Below are 20,427 nucleotides of genomic sequence, written 5' to 3'. Positions count from 1 at the left end.
CATAGCAAATTGGCGAAAAATTCATAATCCATTATTTGCAAATATATAGCGAACCAAATGACCTTTTAATTTTCTACTACGGGCAAAGCCGTGCAGGTACCGCTAGTAGAACATAAAATCGTGTAATGCTGTTTTGCGTCAATACACCGTTTGAATTAAAACAAACTGTAACTCAAATTGATGTATAGCGCTCAGGTTGAAACTTCTCATTCGCAATGAGTTTGCTTATGTTTCCTTGGATTCTTGCGGATTTAAGTTGAGCATGTTTTCTTATATGAGAGAAGTCTGTGTTAAAGTCTTCCTTCCCAATCGAGCAAAAGTTACTCTAAGATTTTCGTTTTATTCGCTTTTGAGGGTTAAATTTTCTCTTTAGAATGAGATTTAATTTCTCTCTGAGGATAGCCTATCACTAACTCCAAATTGCGAAAGCTTTCCCAAAAACTCAGATGCAGAAAAGACTTAAAATACTTCGAGCGAGAAAAAAAATTCCATCCTTGAAAGCAAAGAACAGTCGAACTACATCTTTATAAACTGACATTGTCATGTGCTCCAAATAGCTTTTGCGAACTAACTACCGTCAACATATTGGCTGAAACAGGATTTTAAATATGTACCAAAACATATTATATAACTTTCTTATCCTTATGTTATTGAAAATCATGTGGAGTAACTGTTCAGTTTTACGAATAGTATGAGTTTATTTATTTACCTTCTAGCTGCTGTGCCCGACATTCCACACGTTTTACATGCAGCAAGAAAATGAAGAGAAATACAAATAATGAAGGCAAACCCTTACGTCGACACCAATGCGTAATGTGCACTCCATGCAAATATTGCGAACTGTGGTCTTTGTTTAATGCTTAAAGTTTCCCAAGTAATTTCGAAGGAAGTACTAAATCCGTTGCACGAAAAGTGAAATTGCAGAATAGAAAATACTTTTTTGAAATATAACATAGCTCTAAATATAGCATAGTAGCTCTAAATATTTTAAAGAATAAAAACTAACTTTGTTGACGTTTAGAACTAACTTTTCAATAACCTTTTATAATAATTTTTAAATAATTGTTGTAAAGATATAATTTATAAATTATTTATCCTGGGTAACTTATAAAATAAATTTTTAACTTAGAGAATACTTATTCCTATGTTTCTTAAAAAAGGTTAAAGATTTGGCATCAAATACATTGTTTCGTTTAAATATGTAATCCGCACAAAAGCAACCCTTTAAGCATAAGTGTATGAATCTTACTTAAACATTTGAAAAGTTTAAGGTAGAAATATCACATACTATTTGCCGCTTTAAACCAAATAAAAATCAGATGAGAATTAAATATCTAATGAAGTTCCACTTGCGCCCGAGGATGGAAGCGAGGGCAGCAAACATGACCGTTAGTTTCGAACAAAGTAATAGAATTACTCTTTCCTCCTCCACATTTCCAATTTGCAAGCGAATCTCTTAATTTCAAGCGATATATTTAACGAGAAATTCCGAAGAAATGCAATTGCCATTATTCTTAATTACACAGTCCACTTGAAACAACAGTTCGCGACTCGCATTTCAACGCGTCTTAACAAGAAATCTTGCGACTCATTTTAAGTTCAAACTCGATTATAAATTCATGGCACGGTTTTAAAGCGTTTGATCATTATTGGTTCTCCGAATTAAACAGTTTTCAATTCTGGAACTTTGCACGTTTCATTAAGTTAAGACGACTCAGGCAAAGAGTTGACAATCAGGAAGCTTTTTGATTTATTTTAGAAAAAGTCTTACTTAATAAAACAGAACTTGCGAGGCAGGTTGATGAGTATAGTGTGAAATATATTTTCTTACTCTTTTTGACTGAGTTTAAAATGTTTGATTGGAGACAAACAGGTCAAAGTTTACTTTTAATGGAAATTAGTAATATATGAAAGAATTTTTAATTTCCATTATTGTCACAAAATGGCAATTAGAGAGAAATAAGGGTCAGTATTTTTCATTAATGTTATGAAGTATCGATATTTTTATGTTACTCAACATTAAATATTGATATGTACTTAATTGATCATCAAGTTTTCTCCAAATTCAATATTCTATATATCTATCCCATAACTTGCAAATATACAAGGGGTTTTAAAAAATCCAGTAACAAGAACTCTGACAGGTGTGCTGAACCGTAGCATCGTTCTGAACTGCTGATCCAACAAGTATTTCTAGTAGTAAGTATTAAAGGTCCAAGGAGAAGAAAATCCCTTGATGCTAATCACTTGGGAGATCAGCAGTTCAGGATAGATGCTGCTGTTCAGCAAGTCATCTTGATGTGGTTTTACATTTTTGACGATGATTTCTTCTATGTCGGGCTTCCAAGTGTTTGTAAAGGTCCAAAGAGATGGAAATCACTTGGTGCGAGAACGGGACCGTAAGGAGGGTTGTTCAATGCCATCCAACGCTCTAAAACCTTCTCTCATTTTTTCTTTCACTGACTGAACATGTTTCCGTCAACGCAACGATCTTCGAACTGACGTTTTGTCTTGTTAATGGACACCCAGCTCCATCCACAGGTACCGTTTAAAAGCTTTGGTCGTCTTCGTTATCTTCAGCGTTATGTTTTCTTCCTCATACAGATAATATGCTTACAAGTCAAAGCTCTTGGGACCTTACTTTTTTAAACCCCTACGTATATACAGGGTGCTTCAGTTGCACGTTTCAGAACTTCTAAGAGGGGTAGAGTACATCCTGACAATTCGAAATCATACAAAAATGTGGAGTCAGAAATGCTTTCCTGAAGCGTTGTTGTACACAGAAGCACTATAAAGAAAAGAGACCGTAAGTGAGAAATCGTTTAAATAATATATGAAAAAACGCAAAAGGTACATGCATTAAAGTAACTGTTCGAAGTTTCTTCCACCGGGCTTCAATGCACACCATCGGCGCATGGGATTCCGAACAGTCTGGAATACTCCCGGCATGTAAAAAATTTCTCGGGTTTTGCAACAATTTCCGACCCCTCTCCCCATTACCATATGGTTTCGAGTCATCAGGATGCAACCTACCCATTTTAGGACCTCTGAAACATTTAACTGAAACACTCTGTATATTAGGCCCTACAGAAAATAAATTCAATTTAACAACACATGAAAAGCAAACAACTATTTGGAACTCTCCTTAATTTAATATTGAACTCGGACGGTCAGTAACTTTCGACGATTACCCTTGTCATTTTTCGTAGCATGGCATTAGGATTTGAATGCTATTGATGAATCATGATGCACCTGCAATTACAACTATTAAGTAACAGAGGATCTGACACCCGTATCGTCCAGGGATTGCTTGCAAGAAAGGACTTCTGGTGCTTGAAAAGGTTAAGTCTATTGCTGCGAGATTCCTATCCTATGGATGATGAGTCAATCCCCCCCCTCTACTATAAGATAGGTCTTGAATGAAATCACCCACTACATTGTGCTCCTTTTAACAAGCTTGTGTGTGGAATTTGCAAGCTTTGATGGGTGTTATTTACTTCATTATACTATTATACTTCAAGACATCTTTCAAGGGATTGTTTACAAGCTCTGATAAGATATCTTCCTATGGCTGGGGGGTGCAAAACACACATCCACCATTTTACAAATTTTTAATTTCAACATGTGTTATACTTAACTATATATTAGCCGTGATTTACCAGCATTGATCAGTTCATACACTTCCCAATTTGCGAGAAATATACTAAACACTCATTAAAATTTAACTGTTCGTGATTACGTATTTAACCAGCTTTAATTATATGATGTGTTTTATAGAGTGTGGAAAATTTTCCCACTTCCAAATTCCTCAAATTTTAAATGTTCAAATTTAAAAAAAAAAAAATGTTTTACGTACAAGCTCTAATTGCTTGATGATTGCTTCTAAAACTTTCAGTAGATTTAAAAATCCCGTTCTAAAACTCCAATAGTAAACAATTGGTGCATAATAAAATATTTTATTAGATCTCATTACGTCGTATCTTAAAAGCTACGAAAAAAATTAATCAGTTTTAAAATCAATTTTACGCTTTTGTAATTCTGTTCTTTAGATTACTTATTTCTAGATAATAATATTTTCTGAAGCTGTAGCTATTACTAACTACTACCACATTTTTTGGTTTCCCCAATGAAATTTTTGAAGCACTAATTGCATATAATTTGCTTCTCAAGCCATTTAAAATGTATTTATTTATCACGCCATTTTATCAACTTTAATTTTAAGAAAGATACACAAGTTTAAAATTAATTTTACGAAATTCATTGCCGAAATAACGTTTTATAGTTTATGTTTAGTTAGATTTATTTTAATTTTGTGTTTTTTCCACCTTACATTTTTTTAAAAATTATTTTCGAAGTAGTATCTAGTGGTATAGAGAACAATCCCATTTAATTCTTTCATTACTGTTTTCTTTTATTAAGTCACTATTGTACAATATCTTTATTATTGTACAGCAGTTTCGGTTCAGCACTTCTAGGTAGGCAGCACATTTAAAGAGTCCTTTGTCAAGTGTAATTACGACCGAACACTGGAAATAGAAAACGTTGCTTTATTTTAGCGCAATCTATAAATGACAGTTACATCAATCTAAATCAAAACAAACAGCCATTCTTGAAGAAACAATTGTTCAAAAGCCTAAATGATGAATTTTGCTTGGAAATTGACAAAAAACCTTCCTTATTGAAAAAAGGATTTCCAATAAATATCCATCATACAAGCGACGGAAATCTGAATCACTGAGCGATGTTAAAAAATAGAGTGGATACATGTACAATGCACGTCTTACATTCGGTTCTAAGAAACTGTAATTTATCACAAGCTTGTTATAATCTGATGATATGAGGAAGAGCTACAGACTGTTAGGAGCAAAAAGGTTTTGTTTCGATTTTGTATTTCAAATTGGAGAAACAACTGGGGCAGAGTGACAGTATTTTCTCTCACTTTCAGGATTAAATCAGTTGAATTCATTCAAGAAGAAATTGAATTGTAGCTGATTTCGTTCCTCAAGCTGCAAAATCCGAAGGTTTTGTTTTGTGCCCGTATTCCAGTTTTTTTGTTACTATTCTTTTAACAAATAGCGCAAGCCAATGTCAATTTCTTGTACTTTCAATGGTAAATGAGCATATTCTGTCCATTCTTTCTGAAATGTAAGTTTTAGACAATATTTTCAAAGTAGGTATCATACCATATGCAATAACGACAACTTGTAGGAAAGTAAAATTGCACCATAATCATAAAATTCAATTTTGTCCCTTTCTTGCAACAAAAAAATAAATAAATAAATAAAAACGAGAGAAAAACTTTTTTTAATGTTGTATATTTTGTGTAAAATGTGACACATTTGCTTATGGCTTTTGCTCCGAAAATGTCAGTCAGTTACCCGTAGAATTGCCCCTCTATAATCGTAAAAAAATATAGAGAGACCAATGACCAAACTCTGTGCATTAAACGCAATGGACATCTTTAGAAGAGCTTCTCCCATGTTACGCAGAGAAGATTAATAATGAACAAACCCCATCAAAGAAACGTTGCAAACGGGCATTAACTATCGCGAAGCTGGATGAGAAAGCGGAATATTTGACGAAGCATTAGAGAAGGTAAATAATAGGAGAAAGAAGAAAAGGCTTAGTTTTTCGTGATGCTACCACATCGTAGTCATTTCAGCATAACTAGTAAAACAGTTTGGATGGAGCATTACGTACATGCAAATTAATTTTCTGTAAAGGATCAATGCTGGATAAGCTTTATGAAACTATTCTCTCGGAAGTACAACTGAGAATTGAACGAGATCGCTGTTAAAATACATTATTCTCATATTCATACACTATTCTATTAGAGCGAAGAAGTCTTTTTAGACAAGCAATACTCCGCGAAAAAAGTTAGATTGACGAATTTGGTATAATCTGAAAAAGTTCAAGCAGTAATGTAAAACCTACTTTTGATGGTCTTCCATGCATCTTACAAAAACATGTTTGTCTTGAAATGGGAAATTTTGTTTTAAGGTGATTAAACTGAAACAACTGATATATAGACTTTTAAAAGGTAATTCTTGAATACCTTTACTGATAAAACCACAGATACACCATTAGTTAGAAATTATACCCATAATTAAGAAGAAATGTTCTTTGCAGTTTAAAATCAAATATTAGTGTACAAGTTTTGTCCCAAAAGTAATGAGCCCCATTTTTTTAGCCACGCGAATATACCACGCACACCTTCGCGACCGGTTGGAAATGGTGGAGAGGACTCTAAGCTTTCCAGAGATGCCTGGTTCAGTCGCCTACGAACTCTTAAATCGGAGGGATGTCGTTTTTAGTGAACCTCCACGCAGAGAACTCGTCGAGGTCTTATGAATGTTGATCAGGGTTTCCAGATACTTTCATTTCGAATCCCTTCCCCCAGGGCTGTAGGGGATCTGTGACACCGTCAAATCACCAGTATGGGTCAGATAGGAGTTGACAACGTAGGCGGTCGGACAAGACTTTTGGCACAAGTTTCGCGCAAATGTCATGCATGGCCAAGTCTTCCGTAACAATTCGATGAACATCCGTTTTCGACAGATTTAATTGTTCTGACATCAAACGAACACTCATTTGGCGACCTTTGTTCAGCAAATCTCGCACACCAGTGACATTATCGTCCGTTCGTAATGATGCTGGACGCTCAGTAAGAACCTCGTCAGCCACTTCCTCCTGGCTGTCTTTGAACGACTTGTGCCACTTTTTGACCTGCTGGCAGGGGCGTAGCTAAGGGGGGGAGGGTTTGGGGACAACCCCCCGCCCGAAACGTTTGTCTCAAAAAAAAGAGAAAAAGAAAAAAGATAAAGAAAAAAAAAGAAGAAAAAGAAAAAAATCAAAACGACTTTTTTCTGAGTAACAAAGGTCAAAAACTCACTTCGCTCCCCCCCCCCCCCAATGCCATTGAAAATCTGCTCCATGAGTGACTCTCAAGTATAAAGACGCCTCCCTCTGCTGCGACAATTTTTCGATAATTGAGTGAAATTTGACACTTTGCTTTAGAAATGAGATTGATTTGTTACATCCACGTATATGTAGCCTTTCTTTGTCATAGATTCTGCAAATCGTTAAATTTGTTTAATTTTATGAGCGGCACAGTGGGAATATTACATACAGTCGAATCTGTATATTTCGAATTTCACAGGAAAGAAAAAAAATCGAGAAAAAGAGGTTTGGAGATACGGGGGCTTTAAGAAACTTTATAGAAATTTGGAATATGATGATGAAAATTTGAAATCGATACTAAAGACAATATGGGCTCTTGATATAAAATTCCTCTGTATTAGTTCTGTTAGGTATTTGTTCCTTTATTACATTATTAAGTGCTTTATTGCGAGTTTAAGTAATCATTTTGACAGTAAAAGAAACTTTAAGCATATCTTTTTCAAGAAAAAGTCTTTTATTGATTTTTGGTCAGTGATTTTTTTTTTTTGGATTCATTATTTATCCTCTTGAGATTAGCAATTGCTGCAAATCTAACTTGGCCAATATTCTACGATTTTCCTTTTTTCATCACTTGAAAAAAATCTTATACTTTCTTGTCACTCCTATCATTTCGTTTTTCTTAGGAATCACAATTTTAAGAAAGAGAGCAATTAAAGAACAGTACTAATCTAGATAACAGAGCGAAATGGCTTTTAACTTGAATGACGTTTAACCATGAAATTGAAAAGTTTTACATGTCAAACCTCTGAATTTCACCCCTTTACTCTTCTTCCAAGAAAGTGCGCGAAACGACTGTCTTTTTGTTAATCTTCCTCGCATTTCTCCCTTTTTTTCTACTGCCTCCTCAGCTATCCGCTCTTGAAGAGAATTCCTCTGTTTCTGAGTTGAAGAAAATGTTTTTGTTTGCTGCTTTAAAGATCACAGGGTTTCGAATCCGAAAATGATAGCATAACCGGAATGCGAGACAATAGAAGTTTTTGTTGATCTGGTCTCGTGTGTGTCAAAGGTCATAGTCAAAACTGCCTTTGCTAACCAGAGTATCCATTGCAATCCACATTGATTTTTCAACCAGTATTAACTAAATATTCTTTTGAAAACGTACAGTCTGTTTAGAATAGTACATTCTAAGTGAAAGTTGCTGCATAATGAAGCGAGCAAAACAAGCTTTTTTAAACCCAAAGAAAAATATGAAAATGACGAAAAGGATTGCTCTAAAAAGATAAAGTTAACGTCGTCTGAAGAAAACGAAGTACAGTCTGCAAAGCCATCGGACCCTTCTAAAGGAAATTTTATTTTAATTCAAAAGAAAAACTGCATAGCATTACACGAATAAAATGTTTAAAAACGAAATGAATCTAGATTATTTCTGTTAGCTTGGTTCGCATTAAAAAGTAGAAAATAAAAAAGACTTCTGTTTATAACACTCGAAATTTGCTGTTGCTCTCTCAAATAGATATTTATGTAAATTCTAAAGCAGGTAATAAAATTAAAAATAAAATTTTGAGAGAAGAACAGATGGTACGCAGCTTTGAGCGAATGACTTTCTAACATCTATATTTCTTCCTTTTTTTTTTAATTCAAGTTTTATTAACTGCTTTAGAATTAGCCCAAATGTAAATACATAAAAAGCAACATATAAATATAACGATATGAAAAGCAATTTCATTTCATGCGGTTTATAATTCAAGAAGTCTTTTTTTTATTTTATTTTATACTTTGAGAGCAAACCAAGTTAGTAAAAATAGTCTTTAAAGTCTGATCACCGATGAGATTAAAAGGCAAACATCCAGTTTAAAGGCGGAAATGGAAGTATCTAGTATTAGCTTTCAAGGAGGCCAGCTTTTGTAGATGTGTGTTACCCTCTAAATTAATCAGTCACACTGAAATGAACGGAACACGCTCATCAGATATTTGATTTCTCCCTGATTTGGATAGACTGTTTTTGACAAGATTCCCGTTGCTAGAAAATTTCACTTTAAATTAAAGGTAGGGAAAAGAAAAAAAAGTTGAATTTTCCACAACATTAAAGACAAAAAAAAAATTCTTTGCTTTTGTTTTGTTTGACACAAGCATCGGACTTGGGGCACCCCATTCCAAATATGTAAGATTCACCTCCCTCTTATTTCTTTTAATACTAAAAAAGTTTACACACACATGCACACATACATACATATACATACATATATATATATATATATATATATATATATAAAGTAACCCCCCCCCCCCGAAAGTCGGGTCTAGCTACGCCTCTGCCTGTTGGTACGACAAGCAATCATCCTTGAAGGTCTGAGTGAACAAATTGAACGTTTTCATCCCTGTCTTTTGGAGTTTGAGGCAAAATTCATCGCATAGCGTTGTTCCAAAGTTCTCTCCATCCTACTCACTACGACGAGCCTTTGCGCGAAGGTTCACTAAAAATGACCTCCCATCGCTCCGAGAGTTCGAAAGCGACTGAATCAGGTATCTCTGGAAAGCTTAGGGTACCCTCCACCATTTCCAACCGGTCGTGAGGGTGTGCGTGGTATATTTGCGTGGTAAAAAAATGAGGCTCATTACTTTTGGGACAAACCATGTAAAAGCATTCATAATAGTAGTAAATCAGGATATGCAGACTAAGGATGGAAATCTTTTTCTTTTTTTCAGTAATTACTTTTAAATCTTATCTCTACATAGTATAAAATGAAGTCTCCAAAAAGTGTCTGTGTGTTTGAACTCGCAAAACTCGAGAACTACCCGGCCGATTTTGCTGAAATTTTCACGATTTGTTTCTTTAAGCTGTGAGAAGATTTGCAGGTCAGTTCGAAAAGAATTCGATGGATAGTTCTTTTTTTATTTCAATTTAGGCCCAATATTCACTTAAATTGCCGAATATGGGAGTGAAAAATGACTTGCAGATATTAATATTACATATCGTTGGAAAGAGTAGAATTTCCCGCGTTCTACGAAATTTGTTTCAATGCTCTAACTTACTTACGGCGGGGGTTGTTTGCATTTGTAGCTCGAATTTTTTTAGGCTTTGCTGAAATTTAGGCATTACTTTCTTCATTAAATCTGTCAATAAAAAGCGAAGGAATTGTCCCTCAATTTTCTTTTTAGCACCATTCAAAAGAGCTGCTTTTTTAACTCCAGATCTAACTCAACCTACGGTCGAAAGTTCAACCCCCTATCTCCATTCGAAAAAAGTTACACGCGAATTAAATGAAGTTCAAAAATATGTTCTCTATTCAAGTTTTTAACCATTTTATTTTGCGTTTACACGGTAACGCTTTTTGAGTCCATTGTTTATTTCCATCTTTCTCATTTTCAATTCTAAAACTTATTTTATTTTGTGTTTCCATGGTTACGCCTTTTAAATCCATCTTTCTCATTTTATTTTATCATGATGAAAAGTACTTTACTATCTGTCGTCATTGTTTGGCGAGAAAATTTTGCATAATGTTTTTTTTTTTTTCATTTAATCCTGGTTATTGAAGATACTTCACTTGACGCTATGGTTTTTTTCAAGGTAGAACGGGCAAAGTCGGGCAACGCAGCTAGTAACCAATAAAATAATTAGAGATGAAAACGAATTATTAAACATGTCAAAACACTAAGATTTCCTTCAGAAAAATTTTTAAATAATGTCATAATGAGAAAAAAGGTTTTTTTTTTTTTTTTTTTTTTTTTAAAGAAATAATGAAACATGATTTTCCATGTGAATACAAATCCACATTTTACGTCGCATACGCCTTTGTCTAATTAATTTAGCACAGAGGTCCTTTACTGCTTCGTAATTTACATAGGGGGATTTTCGCCTGCCTATGGAGGAGAAGTCCCCCATACACAAGCCTATAGTTTACGTCGGATATTTGCCGAATTCGGCACAGGAGTCGTTTGATGCTCGAGAATTCACAAAGAGGGTTTTCTTCTCCCTATGGTAAGGCGACAGCAGAAAATTCGTTAAACGGAATGTTTACACTTCTTAATAACAATAGGTAAAATTTGGGATTTTAAAGAATCCATAGATGTCTAAATTTAAATTTGAGCTATAAAATGTCTCTTTTGCACACGTTGATGGGAAGCCTGTTTTCGAGGTAGACTGTGCACCGCTGGGCAACGCAGCTATTGAAAACATAAAAGTACCCTGACAGTCAATTATATTCTGACACATGCACAAGCACAATTTGCATAATATATATATATTAGTAACCCTGATAGCTTTGTGTTAATAAATATGATTTTCCATAGATTTTTGAACTCTTAAGTGCATATTTTTGCTATTAAATATTGTATCGTCTAAATTCGAACACATACAGTATGTTTGTTCAGCGACAAAAGCAAACCATTAATGCGTAGGGTGGCAACATAGAGCCCAAATCGGGGTGCGGACATGTTTGTCTCAGTAATATACTGAGCGGCATTGTTCGCTCCTCTTCGAATGTGTCATCCAAATGAATGCCTCCTCAGGTGGTTCGTGATGATCGATGTCACTTAGATGGAGTGAATGCAGGAATCGATTTTCTAGCCATGAATTTCATAGTCCCTTCGAAATATGTATTTTTCGAATACCTATTTTCCATTCATCGTGGCTATGAAGCAGGGAAACTTCGGGAGCCCTACTGTGCTTTCTGTTTTTCTACGTTTTCAAAAAATATTGGTACATTTATATTTTTCTTTAGTAGTTTGTTTGGGTAAAAATAGTAAAAATAAATTTTGAGTTGATGTTAAGAATGGTGTGCTTTACTTTCCCGCCAACACGACATTTCCTTTCCCCTTTGTTTTTCCCTTTCAAGCTTAACGTTTAAAATATTTAGGGATATCATGTCGGCGAAACGACGGGAGCTAAGGAAAAGTGAAGAAATGAAATTTTAGATTGACAAAACGGAAAAATATATTTTTTCCTATTTTAGTCATGGGTGTCTCTAATTTTATTATTTTTTTCTTTCTTTTAAAAGCTAAAAATATTATATTTTCAGATAGACAAGTAAATATTACGAAATATTTAACTATAAGCATCTTTAACTTTTTTTTTTTTTAGCTTTACGGGGGCGTTAATAAGAAATCGGGGGCAGAGCTGCCAGATTTTGAAATAGAAAAATACTGAACTTCTTCTGAAAAAATGCTATAAAAAATATTACATTTACAAATTAATGCGCTATCTAGTGGAACCAAATATAATTAAAGATATCAGTATCAGTTTTTAAGTTATTCACGATTTGTTTCCGTATTTACAATATATATGACTGTCAAATAGTAATATGTTTATAAATATTGTTCTAGTAACAAATACATTAAGTATTCATTTGGTTTTTCATTTTCGGAAAAATAGTGTCGGCGAAACGGGAGAGTAACTCAATACAGTTTTTCCTATTTTGGGGAATTTTTGCGGGGAGGGGGAAGAAAATTTTAGGGTCTGTGACACGGGTGATAAACGGTTTTGAATGCTGCGAATCTTTTCATATTCACAGCTTCTCAGCCCTTTCAAAATTTGGCTATATATTGTTTTGATTACAGTGCACAATATAATTAAACTGTATAAAATGCATTCCAAAATGAAAGTCATACCATCGTGAAGAAAAGAAACGTTTTCGTAGTAAAATTATTGTTGAAAATAATTAATTAATCTATTAAATATTTAATTTACTCTTCATTCAAATTGCTTTGACGAAATATCGCACCCTGGCAAGGAAAGTGACACAACTCAAAATTTTGAAAAAACATAGGGGAAATGGGGACACATGTAAACATGGTATGTTTCACTAGGATAACGTCAAGCAATAAATCTTAAATTCTCAACTAATAGCAGTACCAGTCCTACTTCTGGGTCAAACCTTTAGAGCAATGCGCTAGTTGATGTTTCCATGGTCGCGACTTCTTTCTTTTAGCAGGTGCTGTATAATTTTAGTAATGTCTTCTTCACGTGAAAAAATATTTTAAACTAACTAATAAGCTACAATATTCAAGAAAATAGATAAGAAGGTTAAATTTTTTAATTTAATTAAGAAATCCTTATTTTTGAAAATTAATTCTGAGGTAAAAAACGAAGCACTTGTGAACATAATATGTAGGGGCAAATGTGAACAGTTCTCATATCCTTTCCGTAATATTAGTATTAGTGTAGGGTTATTGTACTCTTTTAGTCACTAACAACGATTCAAATTCAGTAATATACTTCATTCGGGCGTTTAAGACTTCTATGAAAACGCAGAGACCCTGAATGTATAAATATTATTCCAAAACTTTAACAGAATTTAAAGTTAAGACGTGCATGCAAGAACTGGTGGATGAATCATATATTATTAGTCTTTTAGATAAATTAAGTAACATTAAACTGTTTCTGTGCCTTTTTCCTGTTCCATTTACAAAGGCTATGTGTTGAAATGCATAAAACACTTTTTTTTTAACAGTAACAGGAATTCAAAATTTCAAGTAAAAAGAGAATGGTTAACTTTCCGAAAATGTTCATTCAAAACTAATCAGTTTTGTATTTTTTGGATCAAGGATTAGAAAGACTATCGTGGTTATTTCAACATGAACCAACTGAAAAACAGAGCCTTACTTCAGAGTGGAGCCATGACGGGATTAATAGTTACTAAAAACGTTGAACAAAAACTGAAAAAAGGTGTCCCTCATCAATTGCTGTAACAGCTGACCCCTTCATGACCCCCCCCCCTCCTTCTGAAGATTTCGTATGTTTTTATTAAAGTACACTTAAAACTGTACACACTTTTTGAGATTTTTAAATCACATTGTCTCAAAAAAGTTTGAACTTTTAAATTGTAAGGTTTTGTGCAACAGATTTTTTTAACTGTTCAAATGACATATCAAATTATATTGAATGTACTATAAGAGATGAGCTCTTCTACAATATTTTGTACCTGCCATAAAAATTGAGTTATAATATTTAAAAGCAAAATTTTAGCTATAATGTCAAAAGTTTCCCCACATTAGTATCTGTAACTTCTGATCCACTCATGGTCCCACTCTGAACATATTTAATGAGTTCATTAAAATACATTAAAAACTATATGTTGTTTAAAATTTTTAAAGCACACCATCTTCAAAATCTTTGATTTTTTATCAAAAAAATACTTTTGGGGAAATTATTCAAGTTATATATCAAATTAAAGAGTTTATATTTATTTTTCGCGTATCTATTTCATAAGATGAGAGAAAAAAAATTATTTTTAGAAAATAGCTTTAAATGCCAAAAATGTATGTTTCACATAGTTTTCAGTCTTAGCAAATTACGAGTAACTCAGATGCTATAACGCCGATGTTGATGTACGGGAAAGAAAAGATAGTTTACTTCTGAACGAGACTTCTTGCTATTTATATATATTGATAAAAACTTTTAATCAAGTGCTAATTAAAATAAGTTTCTTCTTTTAAACATTAGTTACATATTCGTGATTAAACTTTAACAGTTTAAGAGTATACAAAGTATATTCTTAACTTAAAACTGTACACACATTTGAGATTTTTAAATCATTGTCTCAAAAAAGTTTGAACTTTTAAATTGTAAGGTTTTGTGCAACAGATTTTTTTAACTGTTCAAATGACTTTAAGTATATACAAAGAATTTTAACAAAACTAAAGCAATAATGTTAATGACAGACAAAAAGGGGTATTTGGGTTAAAAAACTCTGATAAACCTCCTTTTAGCTAAATTCTTAGATTAGCATGAAAAACTCAAATCACAGTCTCAATTATTTCTGTAGTGATAGCAGTGGGAATTCGTTTTTAAAAAAGATTGCATCTATAAAAATAGCCAGCATAGTTCATTTTTAATCTTAAATTCCTACAGAAACTCATGGAAGTCAATTTTATTTTCCAGTAAAGTATAAATTTTTCATTTTCAAATAAAAACGGTTAAAATATTGAAATACTAAGAAATGAACTCAGAAAAGAGAACAGATCCGAATACATGCCTTCGATACAGTCCGTACTAATATTGAAGTAAAAGTTTCGTATAAAATCCTTCCAACGAAAAATTTCTTATTTGACCGAACAAAACTCGTATTCTCTCTCATTATTGACACAGAACTTTTGCGACGTATAAAAGATCCAGGAATACCATATGTTGGAATCTCATAAATGTTCTGTCCACAAAGCCAGACGACAATACCTAAAAGGGCCGTTGTTTTCTTTTCAAAACTCGAAAAGAGAATGTGCCCGTAAAAATGAGACTATAGTTATTATTCAAATAGGAAATGTAAGGGAACCGTCGTATTTATTCCAGAAGTTTTATGAAATTCCTCCCCCACACCCGTGTTATGCTTTCTGCGGGCATTTTGATCGAGTTTGTGTAGTGTCAATTTTTGTTATTCTTAAAAGGGGAACGTGGTGGGAATTGGGGCTTCAAGAGCCGGTATAACTGTTTGAGTTCACTGCTCGGCGCATATACTTATTGTCGAATAAAATGTTTTTGCTGAAGGGAATATTTCGTTTTCGGCATTCTTTCAATTTTCTTCATTTTCTTTTCTGCAATTTTGCATAAAATGTATAATAGAATTTGAGCTTGCCATTTTAGCTGTATCCCTTCAATTACTGGTTTGTAGCAAACTTGGACTATATTCAATCAATATTTTTTTTAAGGATTGACAGTGGCTAAAACAGCCCAGTTAACAAGCTGCTATTAGATAAACATATTTACAATTTGTGAAAAGAATCATTAAGCAACATTTGTCATTTCTCGTAAAAGTTTACTATTGAAAGCATGTAAATTACTCTGAGGCTATTAATGCATAGAAAGTTACTGCCATAAGAAGGACACGTGAGATTTAAGGGAAAAAAATTCTTCAGAACGTGTACGTTTGGGGTTTCCTTCAGTATGCATCTTTTTTTTTTCAAACGTATCTCAAAATAATTCGAAGTATTTCATTGAAGAATAAAAGATAAAGTTAAAAAAGAACCGATACTACGGCAGGTGGGAGGCTTATATATATAATTATGAAAATCCTACTACTGAAATCTTCTTTGAAACTACGTGAAAAGATACACTCGAAAATTACAAACACTAAACTGCCGTGTGCAGGTAAACGGCAGTATCTGCAGAAAAGAGTTTTCGAGATATTTGAAGAAACGCGTTTTGGATTTAATACTAACAATAGGGAAATGTTAAAATTAGGCGTCTTTTTTGCGCCTTTTTTTCAGAGGAAACTAAATAAACGAGCTTGTACAATAAAGATAACGTACAATAGATGACAAAAATGCAAAAAAAAAAAAAAAAAAATGAAAAATGAAAAATTTGCAGTTATTGCCCTTTAACTAGACACGGCAGTAAAGCTTTCTGAATATAACAAAGAAATAACGGTTAGTTTAATAGTTGTTATTTTAAAGTCCAATAATGTAACGTACTAGATAAAAAACCCAACTGGCATGCCTTACAAGTGTGGCCTGATGACAGAAATATTTCGTCACATTTGTTCTTAGCACATAAAATAAATATAAAATCAATTTAGTAAAATTCTGCACTAAACTTTGTATTTCGCCTGAAACGTGTACAATAATTGTGTCGCTATTGTACAACTGTCCTGTTGTGGGATACCCTTCCTGAAATTCTCACTGCTCCTGTCTTCCACACTGAAATCCGCAAGTATCGAATACCTGTTCCAAAACATTACTCGAAGCCCCAATTGCATTATCCGCCCATAATATCCCCATGAATAGTGCACGCACATTCAGGCAGATCCACATACTTTGCCTCCATTCCGCAGTCCGTCTCTTATCCTTGATATCCTAATAATTCATTTGACATCCGAGCACTTGAAACAGTAGGTTCATCGAACAAGGATTGGAACGCGCTGTTCGGTCTGCCACCCTCAAATGATTCGATGGGACGTCCAATGGGAAGCTTTGAACGTCGTTATTCTCAACAGTTCTCGTCATTCATAACTATCTCTGATCCTCCATCACAAGCGATACTCGGATTCTTTGGTGTATGTTCCACAGTTCATATGTTTGCTTCAATGTGTGATTTCTCGCCAAAAGTGGTAATCATCGCAGCAATGAGTGTTTAACTATCGTTTAGTTGGTTTACTACTCCTGGAGATTTATAGCACCAATTTTTTTTTACTGCAGCAGAACGTTGAAAATTCGAACTAATTAAGACCATAAGTAGTTAAAATTTTTGAAAAATTTGAAGATAATTAAGAAAATACTGTTTCAGAAAACAGTGTGTCATGTGATCAAATAAATTGGTAGTTCAATGTGTCTAACATACAATACAGCACTCAATACGGCAATATGTAATTACATTAAAATTCTGTAAAAACTAACTGTGTTTACTGACCGCGAAGAGAAAATGAAAAATATTTACAGTACTACTCTGTGAGGATCAACTATGCAGTAATTGAACAAAAAAAAACAGACCAAAATTCTGAGAAATGCACCGACTTCACACAAAACAGTTAAATAAATTTCTCCAAGGAAAGAAAAGTTAAACACATTTAACACTAGAATTACGGAAGAGGTCATTTTGATCCCAAGCAAACTTTTTTTCTTTTTTGCTAACTGCTCCTCTATTTTCATAAAAATCGTAAACCTTCCTTGACTTTATCAAAATAATTGTGATGTTTAATAATATAAAGTTTTTAAGAATATTGATTTTTTTTTTAAACTCAAACTAAAGAGTTATATTTAAAGGTGTGGGTACGTGTGATTCTGATCATTTCGAGAAGAAAAAAAGAAATGCAAAAATAGATTTACTGATGCTAAAACAAAGCAGAACTCAAATTCGAAATCTGAAAATTTATGAAAAGTGTTGAAACCTGAACTGCTTCATAAATTTGGCTTATTTATGCCAGGGTTTGAAGAAAAAAAACTAAAAAAAAAAAAAAAACACATGGATATTTTCCAAACGAAACAACACAATTTCGGAAACAATCGAAAATTGTTGTTCGATGAATCAATACGTGAAGGTTGAAAATCATTTCATCAAAATAACCGAAATAAAATTCCCTTCGGAAATTGGAAACAATTTTCGTCCACAAGTGTTTCCATTTTAAGAAAACTACCGTGACATTTTCTTGACGAAGGGATTTATTAGTATATTTCGCTGTTTAATTGCGGATTTCTGTAAGAAAATTGAATTTTGTGATCCCTTTTCATCCATTCTAAATAGCCGCTCGTATTCCGATTTTCTCATTAAAATAAAATGTCTAACGATCATTTGTCGTGATTAGAATGAGGGTGGTGTAAGTCATTCTTGCGTGGTTTAAAATAAATGAAGGTTTTGTCAAAATATTCGGCAATCATTTTCGGTTAGTGGACAGTTGTGTGCTCTTAGCAGGCAATTTTAAAAAATAAAATGAATACTCATTCGGCTTGAGTACTCTCATAAAAAATTAAATTCTTAGTCGCTCATCGCAAGAGCTTAGGTGTCTTCATTCTAGTATGAAAACCTGAGCGTCAAAAGAACGATTGGTTTACAAATGCAAACAGCTGAGTAGCAGCGCCACTAATATATATATATATATATATATATATATATATATATATATATATATATATATATATATATATATATATATATATATAAGACAACAAAATATTTCTGATAGTATGGCACATATTACTGAATTTCATTCAAAGGTTTTCACAAATTTCCCTTTAAAATATTTATTTATTTCAGTCTTTCAGCCAACTATAATAGAACCATGCGTAAAGAAAGAAACATTGCTTCTACTTGGACCCATCATTCTAGAATATTCAATAACCGAGCAGGAAGTTTAATGTGGTTTTCTGAAGAATTTATGTTATTCTGAAAATTCAAAAACGAAAAAAATACTATTTAAGAAATAAAGTTAACTTTATCGCAAATGCAACTGCATTTATAATAATCGCTTCGATATTTACATAAAAATATGCAACAGAGAAAAGCGAAACAGTTAAACTCTACACCACCGTACAAAATTGTGCGCATTGACTCGCACTCACTAATAAACTTGTGATTGACAAGAATCTAACTTACAGAGTAACTAAAAAACCACTAATGTCTAACTAGCTGTGTCGCCCGGCTTTGCACGGTCTGCCTCAAAAGTAAAAGTTATGTGGTACGCGTGTTCAATAATCAGGCTTAAACAGAAAAAAAAATGTATCTGAAATTTTCCGACACATCGCAGAAAAATAACCGAAAAGGAAACATTTCAAATCCTTTCGATTGCAGGAAAAGATTTTAAAAAAAGCAAGAATTTTATTTGTTCACAGTAGAGAAAAAAAAGTGGTAACAGATCTTTCGTCTCAATGATTGTATTCACGCTAATCAAAACTGAGCTCGAGACAGACGATAAATGACCATAGTATATTATCTGTTTTATTTATATAGATGCAGTCATACTGAAATTAACTCCCCCCCCCCGACCCCCACCCTCCCTCTCCCCCACTTTATTTTATTTTTTTAGGTCGTTTAAACAATCTGTTTAGCATTTTTTTTTATTATTTTTCTTATCAAGGATTACCAATTGATGCATGGTCTTTGTTCATTTACTATTTTTCTTTTAAACTCTTTAAAAAAATGGTTTCAATGAACTATCTGTAGACAAAATGAAAATTCCACGCGCATTTTTTAAGTTGAAAAGAAAAAATATTGTTTTGTTTACAAACATTCCGAATGTGTGCGATCTATTTTTTTTTTTTTTTTTTTTTTTTTTTTTGAGCAATCACGATTGCTTATTGTTCTCATTTGACTGTTTTGATGTCCTATTATTTTATTTTCCCACCGCCACCCTCCGCACCATCACCGTCGACCGGGTCCTCACAATGCTGCTCCCATAGCGAAAGCCGTCTCCAGGTTGCATACATGTCCTACACACACGTGCATACATACACAACTACACACGCACGCACACACACACATACCCCTACACACATACACAAACACATACACACAACTACCCACACAATCATGCCTGCACACACACTCAAACACATATGCTTACACACACATACACATACCCCCCCACACACACATTCATATACACAACTACCCACACACTTATGCCAGCACACAGACACAAACACACATGCCATGCCTACACACACATACACATACCCCTACATACACACACTCGTGATTGCGAAAAACATAATTTGGATTCAATATGTCAAAACTCAATTTTTTTTTCTTATCTGACTCAAACCTGTGACCAGAAGTCTTCACTAACTGTATTCAAAACACATTTCGGGTACACATTTAAATTTTCACTTGAGCGTTTTCTTTCGGTGAACGTCGAGTTTCCCTTTCGTTTACTTAACTTAGCTTGCTTCCAAAAGTAATTTGAACAGTGAAATAATAATGAAGAAAATTTCCTTTTGTCGCTGTCTTGAAGGAAATAAAATGGCTTCTTTTCTAAACTTGAGTTTAACTTGAGCTTTTCACGAAGAAATTCACCGGAAATGGTCAGATCCGAAAGAAAGAAAATATCTGGTTAAAAGAAAAACTCTGTCCATGTTTAAGTAAAAGTTATTTTTGTCGAAGTAAAT

The sequence above is a fragment of the Uloborus diversus genome, chromosome 4 (assembly GCF_026930045.1).
Source record: "Uloborus diversus isolate 005 chromosome 4, Udiv.v.3.1, whole genome shotgun sequence".
Lineage (NCBI taxonomy): Eukaryota > Metazoa > Arthropoda > Arachnida > Araneae > Uloboridae > Uloborus > Uloborus diversus.
This window is presented reverse-complemented; position numbering follows the sequence as displayed.